The following is a 14,949-nucleotide window of genomic DNA, read 5'->3' on the forward strand; positions in this document are numbered from 1 at the left end:
AGCCTCTGAAGGCTCTTTCCCACCAGAAGATTATAGAAATATTGCTTTTATTTTCTTCTAATACCTTTATGTGGTCTTTTTTCACATTTATGGATATATGTTTATTTAACATGGGGATCTGCTATTTACCCCCCAAATACTTAGGCAGCTATTCTATCACCATTTATTCATTTTCTTCCCCTGATTTCAATATTAAAACATGACATTTCAAAAGTCTTAAAAGTCTTAAGAACACAGGGGTCTATTGCTGGACTCTATCCTACTTCAAATAAATATTCGGTTGCATTATTCTTCACTGTGGAATTGACATAACGCCTCATCTCTCTTCCGTTGAACACCATTATTGTCTACCATAGGAAGAACACTGCATGGCCCCTGTCCTCCAAAAGTATATGTGGGGAGAGGAAATAACGGTTAGGACTCCTCGCTTTCACTGCCGAGGGAACAGGTCCAATCCCTGCTTGGGAAACTAAGATCACACAGGCCCAAACAAAACAAAACAAAACAAAACAAATGCAAGAAGTTAAAAACAATAAAAAGGGGACTTTACAGAAATTCTAAAAATGCCAAAGGCCATATGCCACCTGAGATGTAGAGGGTACAGTCTGGGCAATGGCCAACGACTAGCAAGCTAGTCCCCAGCCTCCTAGGCTCAGAAATCATACTCTTCCTCACCAAGAGAGAACTCACGTCTTCCTGTTGTGGCAGTCTCACTTTATCAATATCACAGGATTGATCAAACATCAGAATGCCAAATTATTACTTGACAATGAGAAATACATCTGTTCTACACACAGGGCATCTGTGTCTACACAATCAGAGAATTACCTTCCGTGGGCACAGGCCGCTGTGGCACACTGAAGCACAATCACAGAATCGAAGGCTACTTGGTGACAACAGAATTAGAAAAGGAATCAGCTGAATCCAGAATTTAATGGGAAGGCCTGAGGTAACTGGATCCATCCATCTCCTCAACAGGCAGCCTGGCTAGTGGGCCTGACTCTTCAGTTATGCTGCCTAAGGTGCCATCTCTACTCTTGGGCAATGTGAGGATGGGCACTGCCCATGTTGGTCTCTCCTCACCTTTTCTATGCTTTCACTAGTGACCAACCCTCCTGCAGATAGACACATTTCTCTTTAGAAGTTAGTACATCATGCCAGGTTTGATTCAAGTGTGATAGGCCAGGAAGCCATTGGCCCTTACACGTCTCTGCTCAGCTCCATGATGTGCTAACCTTGGTGGCTCTCTCCTGGGGGGCTGCCTTTCAAAACACTGCTTACCACTTTTGTGAGTTCTGAGGGGAGGGGACTGCTTTGCTCTGGCCCCTAAGAAATGGTGACAAACCTCACAGGACTAGGATCAGGAGGGCTGGAGTATTCAGGGAAGGCTTTACGAAGAAAGATATCTGAACTTGAGTTGGCTTTTCAGAGATTCATAGGAGCTCCACAGGCAAAGCAAAATAAAGGAATTTTAGATGGTCAAAGGCACAGACAAAAGTAGGAATGGGGGCTTCCCTGGTGGCGCAGTGTTTGGGATTCCGCCTGCCGATGCAGGGGACACGGGTTCGTGCCCCGGTCCGGGAGGATCCCACATGCCGCGGAGTGGCTGGGCCCGTGAGCCATGGCCGCTGAGCCTGTGCGTCCGGAGCCTGCGCTCCGCAGCGGGAGAGGCCACAGCAGTGAGAGGCTCGCAAACCGCTAAAAAAAAATAAAAATAAAAAAAGTAGGAATGGGTATGGTGTAACTAGCGTATAGTGAGGAGCTGCTTTGGCTGGAATGGGGGGCTGCCATTACAGGAGAAAAGATAACTAAAGTAATGTGGAGTGGTAGGGTAGAATCAAGACTGTCAGCCTATTCAAATCACTCTTTTAATGTTAGCAACTGCCTGCTGGGAAAAGTAATCAACCACTATGTAACTGAACAAAAGGTAAACAGGCTAGCTCCAGGAATGGGCTACTATAAATATTTGAGGGTAGCCTGCTGCAAGATTTTACTTGCAGTGTTTTAATGGAACCTATCTACACAATTCCTAATACACCGGAGAAGAAAGCTGCTAAGTAAACCTGAGGAATTGACGAGATCACACTTGTGTCTTTCAGGCATGTCCTTTTAGCCCTCCCAGGGTGACTGATAGCTCCTTGAGTATGGAGATCCTATATCTCTCATCACTTCAGCCAAGAAGGAAAGGAATCAACGGTAGAATGAGAGTGACTGGTGAGGACCTCAAATCAGCATACTTTGTTGAGTTGAAGAAAATTTATTATCATGTCAACTCTGGCCTTCTTATAAACTTCACTTGTCAAAGGAGTCCAATAGCTTGTTATCAGGGATCCAATTCCATAGGGATCTCCTGGGAGTGAAGTTCCTTTTAAAAGTCCTGTGGGGACTTCCCTGGTGGTGCAATGGTTAAGGATCCGCCTGCCAGCACAGGGCACACAGGTTCGATCCCTGGTCTGGGGAGGTCCCACATGCCGCGGAGCAACTAAATCAGTGTGCCACAACTCCTGAGCCCGCGCGTCTAGAGCCCGTACTCCACAACAAGAGATTCCACCTCAATAAGAAGCCCGTGAAACGCAATGAAGACCCAACACAGCCAAACAAACAAATAAAAAAAACACAAAAAAACATCCTGGGAATATACTTTTCAGTAAAAGAACAAAGTGTATGTCAGTCCTCATGGCTAAAGGGAAGAATGAAGTAGTAGTAGGTGGAAAGGTGGATTTGATTCTCAGTTTCTGGGTTCTGAATCTGAATTAATTATTGTCCTTACCTCAATGAGACAGAGAATTGTAACACAAATCATCACTACTACAGGTACAGATACTGCCACGATGAGTTTGTTGTTATAGCCATACCCTGGAACTTCTTTTGTGAGCTAAAAAAATATATAACAATTTTTAAAAACAAGGAGATAGAAGGGATGAAAACTGACGATTCTTAAGCCTATTCTACACGATAGCTAACTATTCTTAAACTACTATGAAACCCAATCCTTTCAGGTGAGTAGCTTCTATAAGAACAAAACAAATTTAATTTTATTAATCATATTATTAGCATTTTCTTCTACAATTTATTTACAACTTATTTATCTTGTGTTATGTCCTTTTTGCGTCTACCCTAGGAATAGTGACACACTCTCTGAATGAGCAAAGTTGGAGATCACTGTCTTAGCACGTTTCATGGCTGAAGATAAGATACTGACTAGGAGCCCGTGGTATTCCCGCTTGGGCACGTTAATGGCATGTCCTAAACTGAGTAAAAGTCCAAGTCCCATGTGTCAGGGGTTATCCTCACCTCACTTGACTCCTGCTCTTTCTGCTCACTCTGGGCTTCTGTGCTCTCACTGATATAGTTGTCAGCTTTCCACTGGTCCATATCCCATTCCGCTTTGGACACATTTACTTCTTGCTGCTTGCTGAGAAGCTTCATCAGGAGGCCTGTTCTAGAGATGAGGTTGGCACAGGCCAGCTGCACGTGGGTGTCCGAGCAGTCTATTTTCAAAGTCTGGATAACATGAGAAATGAGCCTTTGCATGTCATTGTTGGGGATGAGGGACCAGAGCTGCTGGTTTAGCTGAGTTTCAACTTGATCACCCGGGGATGCGAGCCCTGGGAAAGTGAAGCCTGTGGGCTTAGAGGATAATTCAGTGACCATGTTGTGGTGCTCCCATTGTGTTTTGTTGCTGTGTTGAACAGCTGGCATACTGTTGTCTGCAGCAAGAGTAGAATGTGCAGTGGAGACGTTCCTATGGCTAGTGTTTCCAGGGCCGGTTCCTCCTGGCAGAGTAGCGTTTCCTGTAGAAATAATTGGTTCAGAAACATTTTCTGCAGTATTGTTTTCTGAAGTAGTGTTTTCTGCAGAAGGGTCTGAAAGAGAAAATAATTCTGGAAAAGGATTTTCCTGAGAAGTCACTTCTCCTGAAGACGAAACAGCCTCTCGTGGAGGGGAATTTATGAGACTCCTCACGACAGAGAACGGAGGGCTTGCAAGCATCATTCTATCAAGTGAACTTTTCTTTCTGAACTTTCGACTCCTTTTTTTTTTTTTTTTTTTGCGGTACACAGGCCTCTCACCTTTGTGGCCTCTCCCGTTGCGGAGCACAGGCTCCGGACGCGCAGGCTCAGCAGCCATGGCTCAAGGGCCCAGCCGCCCCACAGCATGTGGGATCTTCCCGGACCAGGACACGAACCCGTGTCTCCTGCATCGGCAGGCAGACTCCCAACCACTGTGCCACCAGGGAAGCCCCTCGACTCCTTTTAACTTTGGGTTTTCTGTGGACCTGATGAGACCTAATTTTATGGAAGATGCATTTTTTTTCCAGAATGTGAGATTAATTCAAAGTCCTTAATATTTCTAACTCTTGCCTTTGCATCTTCGGAAACATGTATAGCATTGGATAAGTCTTTTGATTTGCTTTTAACCTCAGATGGGGATTTTGGCGGGATGGAGGCACAAGGCCTGCCCTTGAAGTACGGTTTCAGGGAAGAGAAGCCTGCGGCCTTGTGTTCCTTTATGAATGAAGACTCTGCATTGGAGGACTTTCCCACCAGCTTCCTGGGCCTCTGCACCATGAGAAGCTGTTTCAGCTTTCTTAGGGATGGCCTCCTGAGCTTTCATTCTTTGGCAGTGTTCGCCACAGATGGCTGGGCATTCTGTTTCCTCCTGACGCTCTCATCTCCCACTGCTTTGAGGTGCATTTTCTGTATGCCCCTTGAGGACCTTGTTCACTCTCAGCAGCTTTTCCTCTGTACTCTCAATCTTTGCTAGGCTGTCTTTCTGTGGTTGGGCAGTTTCTAATTTCTTTTGAAAGATGTAGCGTGTAAACACGGCACTTAAAAGGTTGGAACGCGTACACGTGGCAGGTTTTTCTTCCTTTTTAACCTCATCAATTTTTTCTTGAGTTTCTGCATCTAACAAATTTTCCACAAAATGGAGTTCCCTCAATTTGTTTTTATTAGTTGAATTGTTGGGTACAGGTTTAACAGAAGGGCTCCTTGTATTGTTTTTCAGAAGGCCCAGCGGCATATCTCCATCTTGTGTATTTGAAAAAAGAAGTTGAATGAATGGTAATAATGTTGATTCCACATCTCCTAGATTTCCCTCTGAGATATAAGGCAGTATGTAACTTAGTGCACTGATAATATCACTTTTATTATTAGAGTCCAGCTGCTCATTCATGAAGCCTGACAAGCTGACAGCACTGTTAGGTGAGGACATCCTCTCTGACGCAATAGTCCGCTCGGTGCTGTTGTTCTTCTTCTGGGCTTGTAACACCTTCATCAACGATCCTCCTGCATTCTCTATAGATGTTTCTTCATCTGTCAAAAGAGAAGGGACTGTTTTTCATCATTGAAGACTGATGGGACAGCCTTTTGTCAGTCCACAGCCAAAGAAATTAGGAATCAGTCAAAGTTTGAGTGCCACTTAGGAGAAAAAGAAACCCACACTTAAGCCTATGACTGGCAACAACAAAATGTGAGAAAGGTCTCTCTTGAAAAAGGGGCTATCTACTCAGAAAATTCTGTAGCGTGAAATATAGGAACTATATTCAGGATTACTCCACTGGTTCCCAGGGGCCAGTACTCAAGAAAAGCCAAGGCTGCAAGACAAATATTCTCCTAATCAGCTGGACTCTCTGCAGATCTACTGTGACTCCTCACATTCATATACCCCATCCTGTCCTGCCTCAGAAGCACAGGAGTGTGAGGCTTCCTCTCTCCACCTCTTCAGTGTGCTTGTGTTCTTGCTGCTATCACAGATCTCCACGACAACCACCACCGCTAACAGGTCGTCATCTGGACATGTCCTTCTCCAACTACCCACTCAGTCCATTGCTTAGTCCCTGCTTCTATATATCCCAGTCCCCATAACAGAAGGCTCTATACAGAAAAAAACACTATGTCCGCCCTGGCTCTTTGCTAAAATTTGGGCAGGGATCTCGGGTATAAGTTTAGAGATTTGCCAGATTGTATGCCCATTGGAATGTTCAACAAATCAATGGAATAATACTTGAGGCCCTAAAATGTAGACGGGAAAAAGCAACTTCTGTCAGATGGCTACTTTGCTTTCAATTCATTTTACTTCTAATATTTCCAGCTCTACTTGGGGAACCACCCAAATCTTCTGACTGTGTGAAGGTAATGTGTACCATTGTGTAGCTGGGCTTGTCTTCCAAAAGGATTAAAAGTATTTTTGGTGAGGGTCAAAGGAGGAGGGAAGGGTCATGAGAAAGGAGGAGCAGAGGCTAGCAGAGAGCCCCAAACTGGGGACAGGAGATCGGGGCACTAGGGTCATAGCACTTAACACCTCTGATCTTGTTTTTCCTCACCTGTAAAAGGAGATTAAAAATGCCTTTTCTGCCCACTTCTGGGGGAGAAGGGAGTAATATAATTAGTAAAAAAAAATGTTTGGGGGAGTTCCCAGGTGGTCTAGTGGTTAGGACCCGGCACTTTCCCTGCTGTGGCCCGGGTTCAATCCCTGGTGGGGGAACTAAGATCCCACCAGCTTTGTGGCCAAAGGAAAAAAAAAAACTGTGTTGAAAAATCAGCAATATTGTCTTTATATAAGTGGCAAAGTGTTATTATTTATGATGTGCTCTAGATCAGTGAAAGAGACCTGTATTCAAGCTACCTGGGCATGAAAGCACATTTTGGAAGTCATCAAGTTAGTGCCCAGAAATCTAATATATAGAAAAATAGTTGAAAGGCCCTGAGTGTTTTGTGGATAGAAAAACTTGCGATTCAGAGCAAGTTCAGAGCTGGACAGTCAGAGAAATAACTAGCTCTCCCATGCATTAGAAGGGCTTGGTAGCAGCTTCTGGTTATGGAACCAGAAACTCTCAGGCTCCAGATAGGACATAAAACAGCATCACTTGTACTCTTTATAAAATTGCAGAAACAAACAAAATAAACAAAAATATATTTACACCTGTCTTATAAGACAAAGGGTACTTGAGACCTAATGTATATAAAATCAGTTTACAAACTGTGATGTACTATGTGAATAAGTTCTCGTTTGCAGAGAGCACAGCATAGGATATGTGGCCATTAATGTGAATTCCCTTCCCCCTTCCATTCCTTTCTCTTGTTCCTTTATATATGCAGATCAGTTACATTATGAAGCTAATAATGTAACTGAGCTATTCTTAGATTAATAATGTAACCAAGAATCTGATTTTTAGCAAGGGGGTAATTCTTAGAAATTTAGGGAGCTGGAACTCTGAATGAATGTATTAAAATAATGTAGGGCTTCCCTGATGGCACAGTGATTGAGCGTCCACCTGCCAATGCAGGGGACACGGGTTCGTGCCCCGGTCCGGGAAGATCCCACATGCTACGGAGCGGCTGGGCCCGTGAGCCATGGCCGCTGAGCCTGTGCGTCTGGAGCCTGTGCTCTGCAACGGGAGAGGCCACAACAGTGAGAGTCCCGTGTACCGCAAAAAAATAAAAAAATAAAAAAAATAAAATAATGTAATTACATCATTAGTTTTAAAATGTATAATCCTTGATTAAAAATAAAAAATTAAATTAAAAATTAAAAATGTATTATCCCGCAATTGAGACTCACCACAACGTGTGACGTCCCTCAGGCGTTCACTGTCACAACGCAGCTTGACTGTCTCACAGACAACCTCAATAGTATTTTTAAATTGGCAGAGGCAGCAGGCCCTATGGCTGGGTAAGATCCTATAAATGGAAACACAGGTAATTAAATTCGTGGTAAAAGAGTTACCTGAGTAGGTAGAAGAGGTAGGCCAAGGTCACCACAGACCAGTGCAAAAAGGAGTTCTTGGGGCATATGGACTATAGAACTGGATAGGGGCCGGTTGGCCAATTGCTGCCCTTGACTGTTGGAAATAAATATAGAGGAGGAGAGAGGTGCCCAACAGAAGGATTTGGATGGCAGTAGGTATGATATGCCTAGAAAAAAGGGAATAGGGATTAGAATTGGGTGACATTGATCTGTAGTTTAATTCAGAAGTATCTCCTTCCAACCTGAAAGCCTCACTTTGGGTTGAGAGTACACAGGAAGAAGGCAGACTTCTAAGAAGAGTGTGAATAAGACTGCACATTCTGGAGTCACTTTCTCAGTTCCTATTTGTGAGGAGTAATATATTAGAAATTATTCTAGTAATAAAAAAGAATCATGTGCCTAAACAATAACAGAGATCGCATTGACCAAATCTGAACAAAAGGAACATTCCAAAGAATAACATTATCATTATAATAAGGTATAACATAGTTAATTGAAAAAAAAGCATGTGAGTTCATAATGATACTCCAAATGAAAAGTGGGGGAGCTCTTCTTTATAGAATAATGTCAGCTAATAAATGCAAAAGGAAGGATAGAATTAGGAAAGTGTTATTTTGCAACTATCAATGTAATAATCGATTCAGACAAGGATTATCATTGATGCACAGTTGGGTGAAGAGTTGTTTGAAAGTAGGATCTTCACTGATCCCAAGGATCACCCCACATATTTTTTATCAATTGCCAAGGGGAAAAATAACTTTACAATGGAGAGATATGGAATAGACCACCTTAATCAAGTGATCAAACTTAGCACTGGGCCACCTGAAGTGATGATGTATGAAGAATACATCACCTATATAGTATTCTTCCCCAAAATGTTTACTTTGAATCTAATGAGGAAACAGACAAATACAGATTGTGGGGCAATTTACAAGACAACTGGCTTAGACTCTTCAAAAAAGCCAATGTCATAAAAGACCAAAAAATATAGTAGGGAAAAATTCTAGATCAATGGAAACACAGACATGACATGCAATGCCTAATCTTTAATTGGATCCTGTATCAAAACAAAACAGACTTAAAGAATGTTATTGGCTTCTGGCCAAGATGAAGTACAAGGGCCAACTTAACCTCCCACCTGAAACAAGGAAAAAATCAGATGGAACATATGAAACAACAGTTTTCAAGAAACTGAACCTCAGGCAATAAATTTCAGTGATTCCCGAGGAGATGGGAAATAAATGAAGTGATCCCTATAATTGCCCTTACTTCTCTGAGAGAGTATCCACGTCATGGTACAGGGAAGAGAAGTCCAGACAGAGACTAGTGGGCTCCCTGACAGACAAAATGGAGATAAGAGTCTGGGAAAACCAAGGTAACTAGAGTTCACAAAGCAGAGTATCAGAGAGAAAAGAAGTGCACAGACAAAGAACTCTGGAGATATGCAGAGGGATCTCTTGAGAATTCAACAAAGTATTGGTCAGTACATTTGTGTGAGGAATAACTTGATGCCAGGAGAAGAACCACATGAAAGGATTAATAAGAAGAATAACTGGATATCACACAGGGTTGTAGGAATAGTACCTGTTCCTACAAGTCAGACTGGAAAACCTCATGATACTCAGAAAGGACTTGTCTCAGTAGTTGCAAATAATGAGCTCCAGACTAAAGGCTACTTGGACTCCTACCCAACGAACCTTAAAAGCTAGACCTAAAAGAATAAAATTGTTTTGAGTAACCTAATTTCACCCAAAACAAAGCCCAGGCATTTTACAGGAATATAAATATACATAGCACACAATAAACTAAAACTCACAATATCTGGGATCATATGAAAAATTGCATGCAAGCATGCAAAGAAGTAGGACAATATGACCCATACTGAGGAGAAAAGGCAATCAATCAACAATAACCCATAATCTATACAGATGTTAGAATTGGCAGAAAAGAACTTTTAAAAAGTTATTATACATGAAGAAAAGTTATTATAACTGTTATTTCATATGTTGAAAAACCCAGACTAAACACTGAAAATGTTAAGTACAGGCATGGAAAATGTAAAACAGACCTAAATTGAGCTTCTAGAGATTAAAAACAATGTCTAAATGAAAAAGATATTGCAGGAGGTTAAAGGCTAATTAGACACGGCAGAAGGTCAGTGAACATTAAGGCATAGCAACAGAAACTATCCAAAATGAAACAAAAGGAGTAACAAAACAACAACAAAATGAATAGAGCCTCAGTGACTTGTGCAATAACTTCAAGTGGCATAATACATGTGTACTTAGAGTCCATGAAGGAGAGGAGAAATATAAAAATTTGAAGAAATAATAGCCAAAAGTTTTCCAAATTGGTAAACACTATAAACCCACAAAGTCAAGAAGATCAATGAACTTTAAGCAGAAGAAACATGGACAAAACTACACCAAGGCACAGAAAATAATCGAATTGCTCAAAACCAGCAATAAAGAGAAGAATTTAAAAGGAGCCAGAGGAAAAAATTATACACTACCTACAGAGGAACAAAGATAACAATGACAGCAGAATTCTTGCTTGAACAATCGTAAATGAGAACTCAGTGGAATAACATCTTTAAAGTAGGGAATTGAATTCTATCAAGCTAGAATTTTATACCCAGATCTGTCAAAACAAAAGCAAAATAAAGACTATCTCAGACATACAGAAGCTGAAAGAATTCATTGCTAGTAGACTTTCACAATAAGAAATGTTAAAAGAAGTATTTTTAAGCAGAAGGAAAAGGACACCGGATTAGGAATATGGATCTATATAAAAGGTTAAGAATACTGGATACATACAACAATGAAGACCCAATTCAACCAAAAATAAATAAACAAATTAAGAAAAGAAGGGAAAAAGCATATAATCATTGCAATAGACGCAGGAAAAGAATGAAAACATCTAACATACATTCCTGATTAAAGAAAAAAAACCAGCCCTCAGTAGACTAGGAATGGAAGGAGACTTCCTCAACTTGATAAATGACTTCTACAAAAAACCTAACATCATACTTAATGGTGAAGGACAAAGTACTTTCTCACCAGGATCAGGAACAAGGCAAGGATATCTGCTCTCATTGCTTCTATTTGACATTGCACTGAAGGTTCTAGCCAGTGCAATAGGGCAACAGAAAGAAAAGACATATTCAGAATGGAAAGGAAGAAGTAAAACTATCTTTATTTGCAGATAACATGATTATGTAGAAAACCTGATAGAAGCTACGAAAATGCTACTGCAACTAATAAATGAGTTTATCAAGTTTGCAGGGTACAAGATCAACATACAAAAAGATGAATTTGTCTCAACAAACAATCAGAGATCAAAGTTTTAAAATGCTACTTATAAAAGAGTCAAATATATAAAATACTTAGAATAAATCTGACAAAAGACTTGCACACTGAAAACTGTAAAATATTGTCAGGGGAAATTAAGAAAGACCTAAATAAATGGAGAGATATAAAGTATTCATGGATCAGAAGATTCAATATTGTTGAGACATCAGTTCTCCCCAAATCGATTTATACATCAAAACCCCAGTAGGCTTTTCTATAGACATTGACAAGCTAATTCTAAAATTCATATGGAAATAAAATTTTGAATAACTAAAACAACTTTGAGAAAGAACAAAGTTGAAGAACTAACAGTAACTGATTTCAAGGATTATGAAGCTACACCTTCAAGGCATTGTGATAGTAGTGTAAAGATAGGCAAAAAGACCAAAGGAACAGAATACAAAGTTCTGAAGTACACAGATGTGGAGAACTGACTTTCAGGTTCAAAGGCATTTCAGTGGAGAAATGATAGTCTTTTCAACAAATGATGCTGGAACAACTGAATATCCAGGTGCAAAAAGAAAAAAAAAAGAACTTCCATCTAAACCATATACAGAAATGAACTCAAATTGGTTCAAAGATCTAAATGTAAAACATAAAACTATAAAACGTCTAGAACAAAACAGGTGAAAAATTTTATGACCTTGAGTTCGGCAAGATTTCTTAGCTACAACACCAAAAGCATAATGCATAGAAGAAAAAATTAGATAAATTAGACACCATCGAAATTAAGAATTTCTGCCCTGCAAAAGACACTCATGAGAGAACGAAAAGATGAGTCACAGAATGGGAGAAAATACCTAGCAACTTACATATTGGATAAAGGACTAATTTCCAGAATATATAAAGAACTCTCAAAACTCCAGAAAAATATACATAAACGATTCAAAGATATACAGATGGAAAATAAGCATATGAAAAGATGTTTGACATGATTAATCATAAGGGATGCTACAGTGAGATACAACTACACACCTATTAAACTATCTAAACTTAAAAATACTGAGCATAGCAAATGTTGGCCGCAATGTGAAGAAAATGCAGCTCTCATACACTGCTGGTAGAGATGTAAAATGATCAAACCACTAGGGAAAATAGGTATTTCTTAAAAACTTAAACATACACTTACCAATGATGCAGCCATTCTACAGGCAGGCATTTACCCAGGAGAAATGGAAGTATACATCCATACAAGACTTGTACACAAATATTCATAGCAACTTTATCTGTAATAGACAAAGACTGAAACAACTCAAATGTCCATCAATGGTCAATACATAAATGGTGGTACATCCATATAAAGGAATGCTATTCAGCAATAAACAGAAATGAATTACTGATATATACAACAATATGGATGAAGATTAAAATAATCATGCTGAGTTAGAAGCCAGTTAGAAAAAAGTATACACTGTATGATTCCATTTACATAAAATTCTAGAAAATGCAAACAGAAAGCAGATCAATGGTTGCATGGCGATTGGGAAGTGCAAGGAACGATGGGAAGGAAGAATTACAAAGAGACATTAAGAAAATTTCTGAGGTGATGGACATTTTGATTTCCGTGATGTCTTCATGGTGTGTATGTATGTGTGTGTGTGAACACAGATTATTGCATGTCAATTATACCTCAAAATGCTGTTAAAAGAAATGATATTAATAAGAGAGACAATTGGGGAAATTTGAATAGCAACACTTTATTAGGTAATATTATTGTGTAGGAATTTAATTTCTTCAATACTGTGTATTAACAGTATCATCGTTACACAGGGAAATAATTTTTAATATCCAGAGAGGAGGGCATCTAGCTGACAAGAGAGGGATCGCAATTGTGGCAGATGCTGTGGGACGCTGAGGAAGATGAGGCTAGAGCAGTGACCAATGCGTGACGGCACGGTGAAGACAGTCATTTGTCAGGTGACCTGACAAAGACGGTTGGAACAGACTGCTAAATGCAGGGCCGTTTCCGCATACTAATCTCACGCAATCCCCTCAACTAGCCTTGGCGTAACAGAAAGTTTCTATTAGCTTGCCATATTGGAGGGGGGATGGCACAATTTAAGGTGCAGTAAGTTGTGTAATAAACTGTCACAATAGGGTCCTACAGAAATAGTTTTTTAAACTGCAAAAAATAAAGCTTGACCCTTCCTTCACAACATATATGAAAATTAACTCAAAATGAATCATAGACCTAAATGTAGATATACAACATCTGGAAGAAAACGTAGGAGAAAATCTTTGTGATTTGGGGTTAGACAGTGGGGTCTCAGAGAAAGATTTCTTAGATTAAGACACAAAAAAAGCAGAAACCATCTAAGAAAAATTGCTAAGGGACTCCCCTGGTGGTTAAGACACCGAGTTACCAATGCTGGGGGCCCGGGTTCGATCCCTGGTCAGGGAACTAGGTCCCACATGCATGCCTCAACTATGAGTTTGCATGCCACATCTAAGAAGCCCATGAGCCGCAACTAAGGGGCCCATCTGCCACAACTAAGACCCAGCACAACCAAATAAATAAATTAAATAAATATGAAAAATTAAGAAAAATTGCTAAATTAGAGTTCATCAAAAATTTAACACTTCTAGTTTTCAGAGACACTTTAATATAATGAAGGTAAGTCACAATCTGGGAGAAGATATTTACTAAACACATATCTGAGAGCAAGGACTTTTTCCATTGCTTTTTATATAAAGCACTCTTAAATCTCAATATAAATATCCAACTAAAAATGGATTTGAACAGACACTTCATTTAAAAAGATATTTGCACATGAATAGACACTCAACATCATCAGCTATTACCGAAATGCAAAATGTGGCAAAAACCACGAGATTCAACTACACACCTACTAGAAAGGCTAAAATGTTTTTTAAAAAACAAATATAAGGATCAGGTGAAGATGTAGAGCATCTGCAACTCTCATAGACTGCTTGTGGGAAAGCAACATGGCACAGGCACTTTAGAAAACAGTTCAGCAGTTTCTTAAAAAGTTCAATAGGCACTTAGCATATGATGAAGCAATCCCACCCTGAGGTATTTTACCCCAAAGAAATGAAAACATATGCTCACACAAGACATATGTTCACACACACATGTGAGGGTTTTCAGAGGCTTTGTTCATGACAGCCAAAAAACTAGAAGAAACTCAAATGTTCATCAAACGATGAATGCGTAAACAAACTGTGTATCCACACAACTAGAATACTGCTCAGCGCTCAAAAGGAATGAGCTACTACTGACAGGTGCAACAAAACAGATGAATCTCCAAAGAGACTGGCTAAGTGAAAGAAGCCAAAAACAAAAAGCTACATACCACATGATTTCATTTATCAAATATTCTGGAAAAGGCAACATTATATGGACAAAAATCAGATTGGTGGTTGCCAGGGGCTGGTAGTGACAGGAGGATGGATTGACTACAGAGGGACAGGAGGGGTCTTTTGGGAGTGCAGAAGTTTTCTTTACCTCAAATGTGGTGGTGGCTATAGAACTATACGTTTGTCAAAACACATCACACTGTATATTTGAAAAGAGTGAATTTTGTTAAATGAAAATTATACATAAATAAACCTGACTTAAGAAAATAATCAAACAAACCTAAAAATACATTTGAGTGAAAATCAATGTAAGAAAAATCAACTTACAGTGTTTCCAATTCAAGGGTCATCATGAGGATGCTTTCAATTGCTGTGACACTTGTGCTGTTCCCATGTCTCTGAAGGAGAAGCCCAAACATGCATGATATAAAACCCAAAGACAAAATTTCTAAACTGAAAAAGATACTTAACATGTGATTACTTCCACTTTGGCTTCTTACTTGCCATAGATGATAATTCCAAAGAGCTC

This window comes from Mesoplodon bidens (genome assembly GCF_964165515.1).
Source record: "Mesoplodon bidens genome assembly, contig: HAP1_SCAFFOLD_229, whole genome shotgun sequence".
Classification (NCBI taxonomy): Eukaryota; Metazoa; Chordata; class Mammalia; order Artiodactyla; family Ziphiidae; genus Mesoplodon; species Mesoplodon bidens.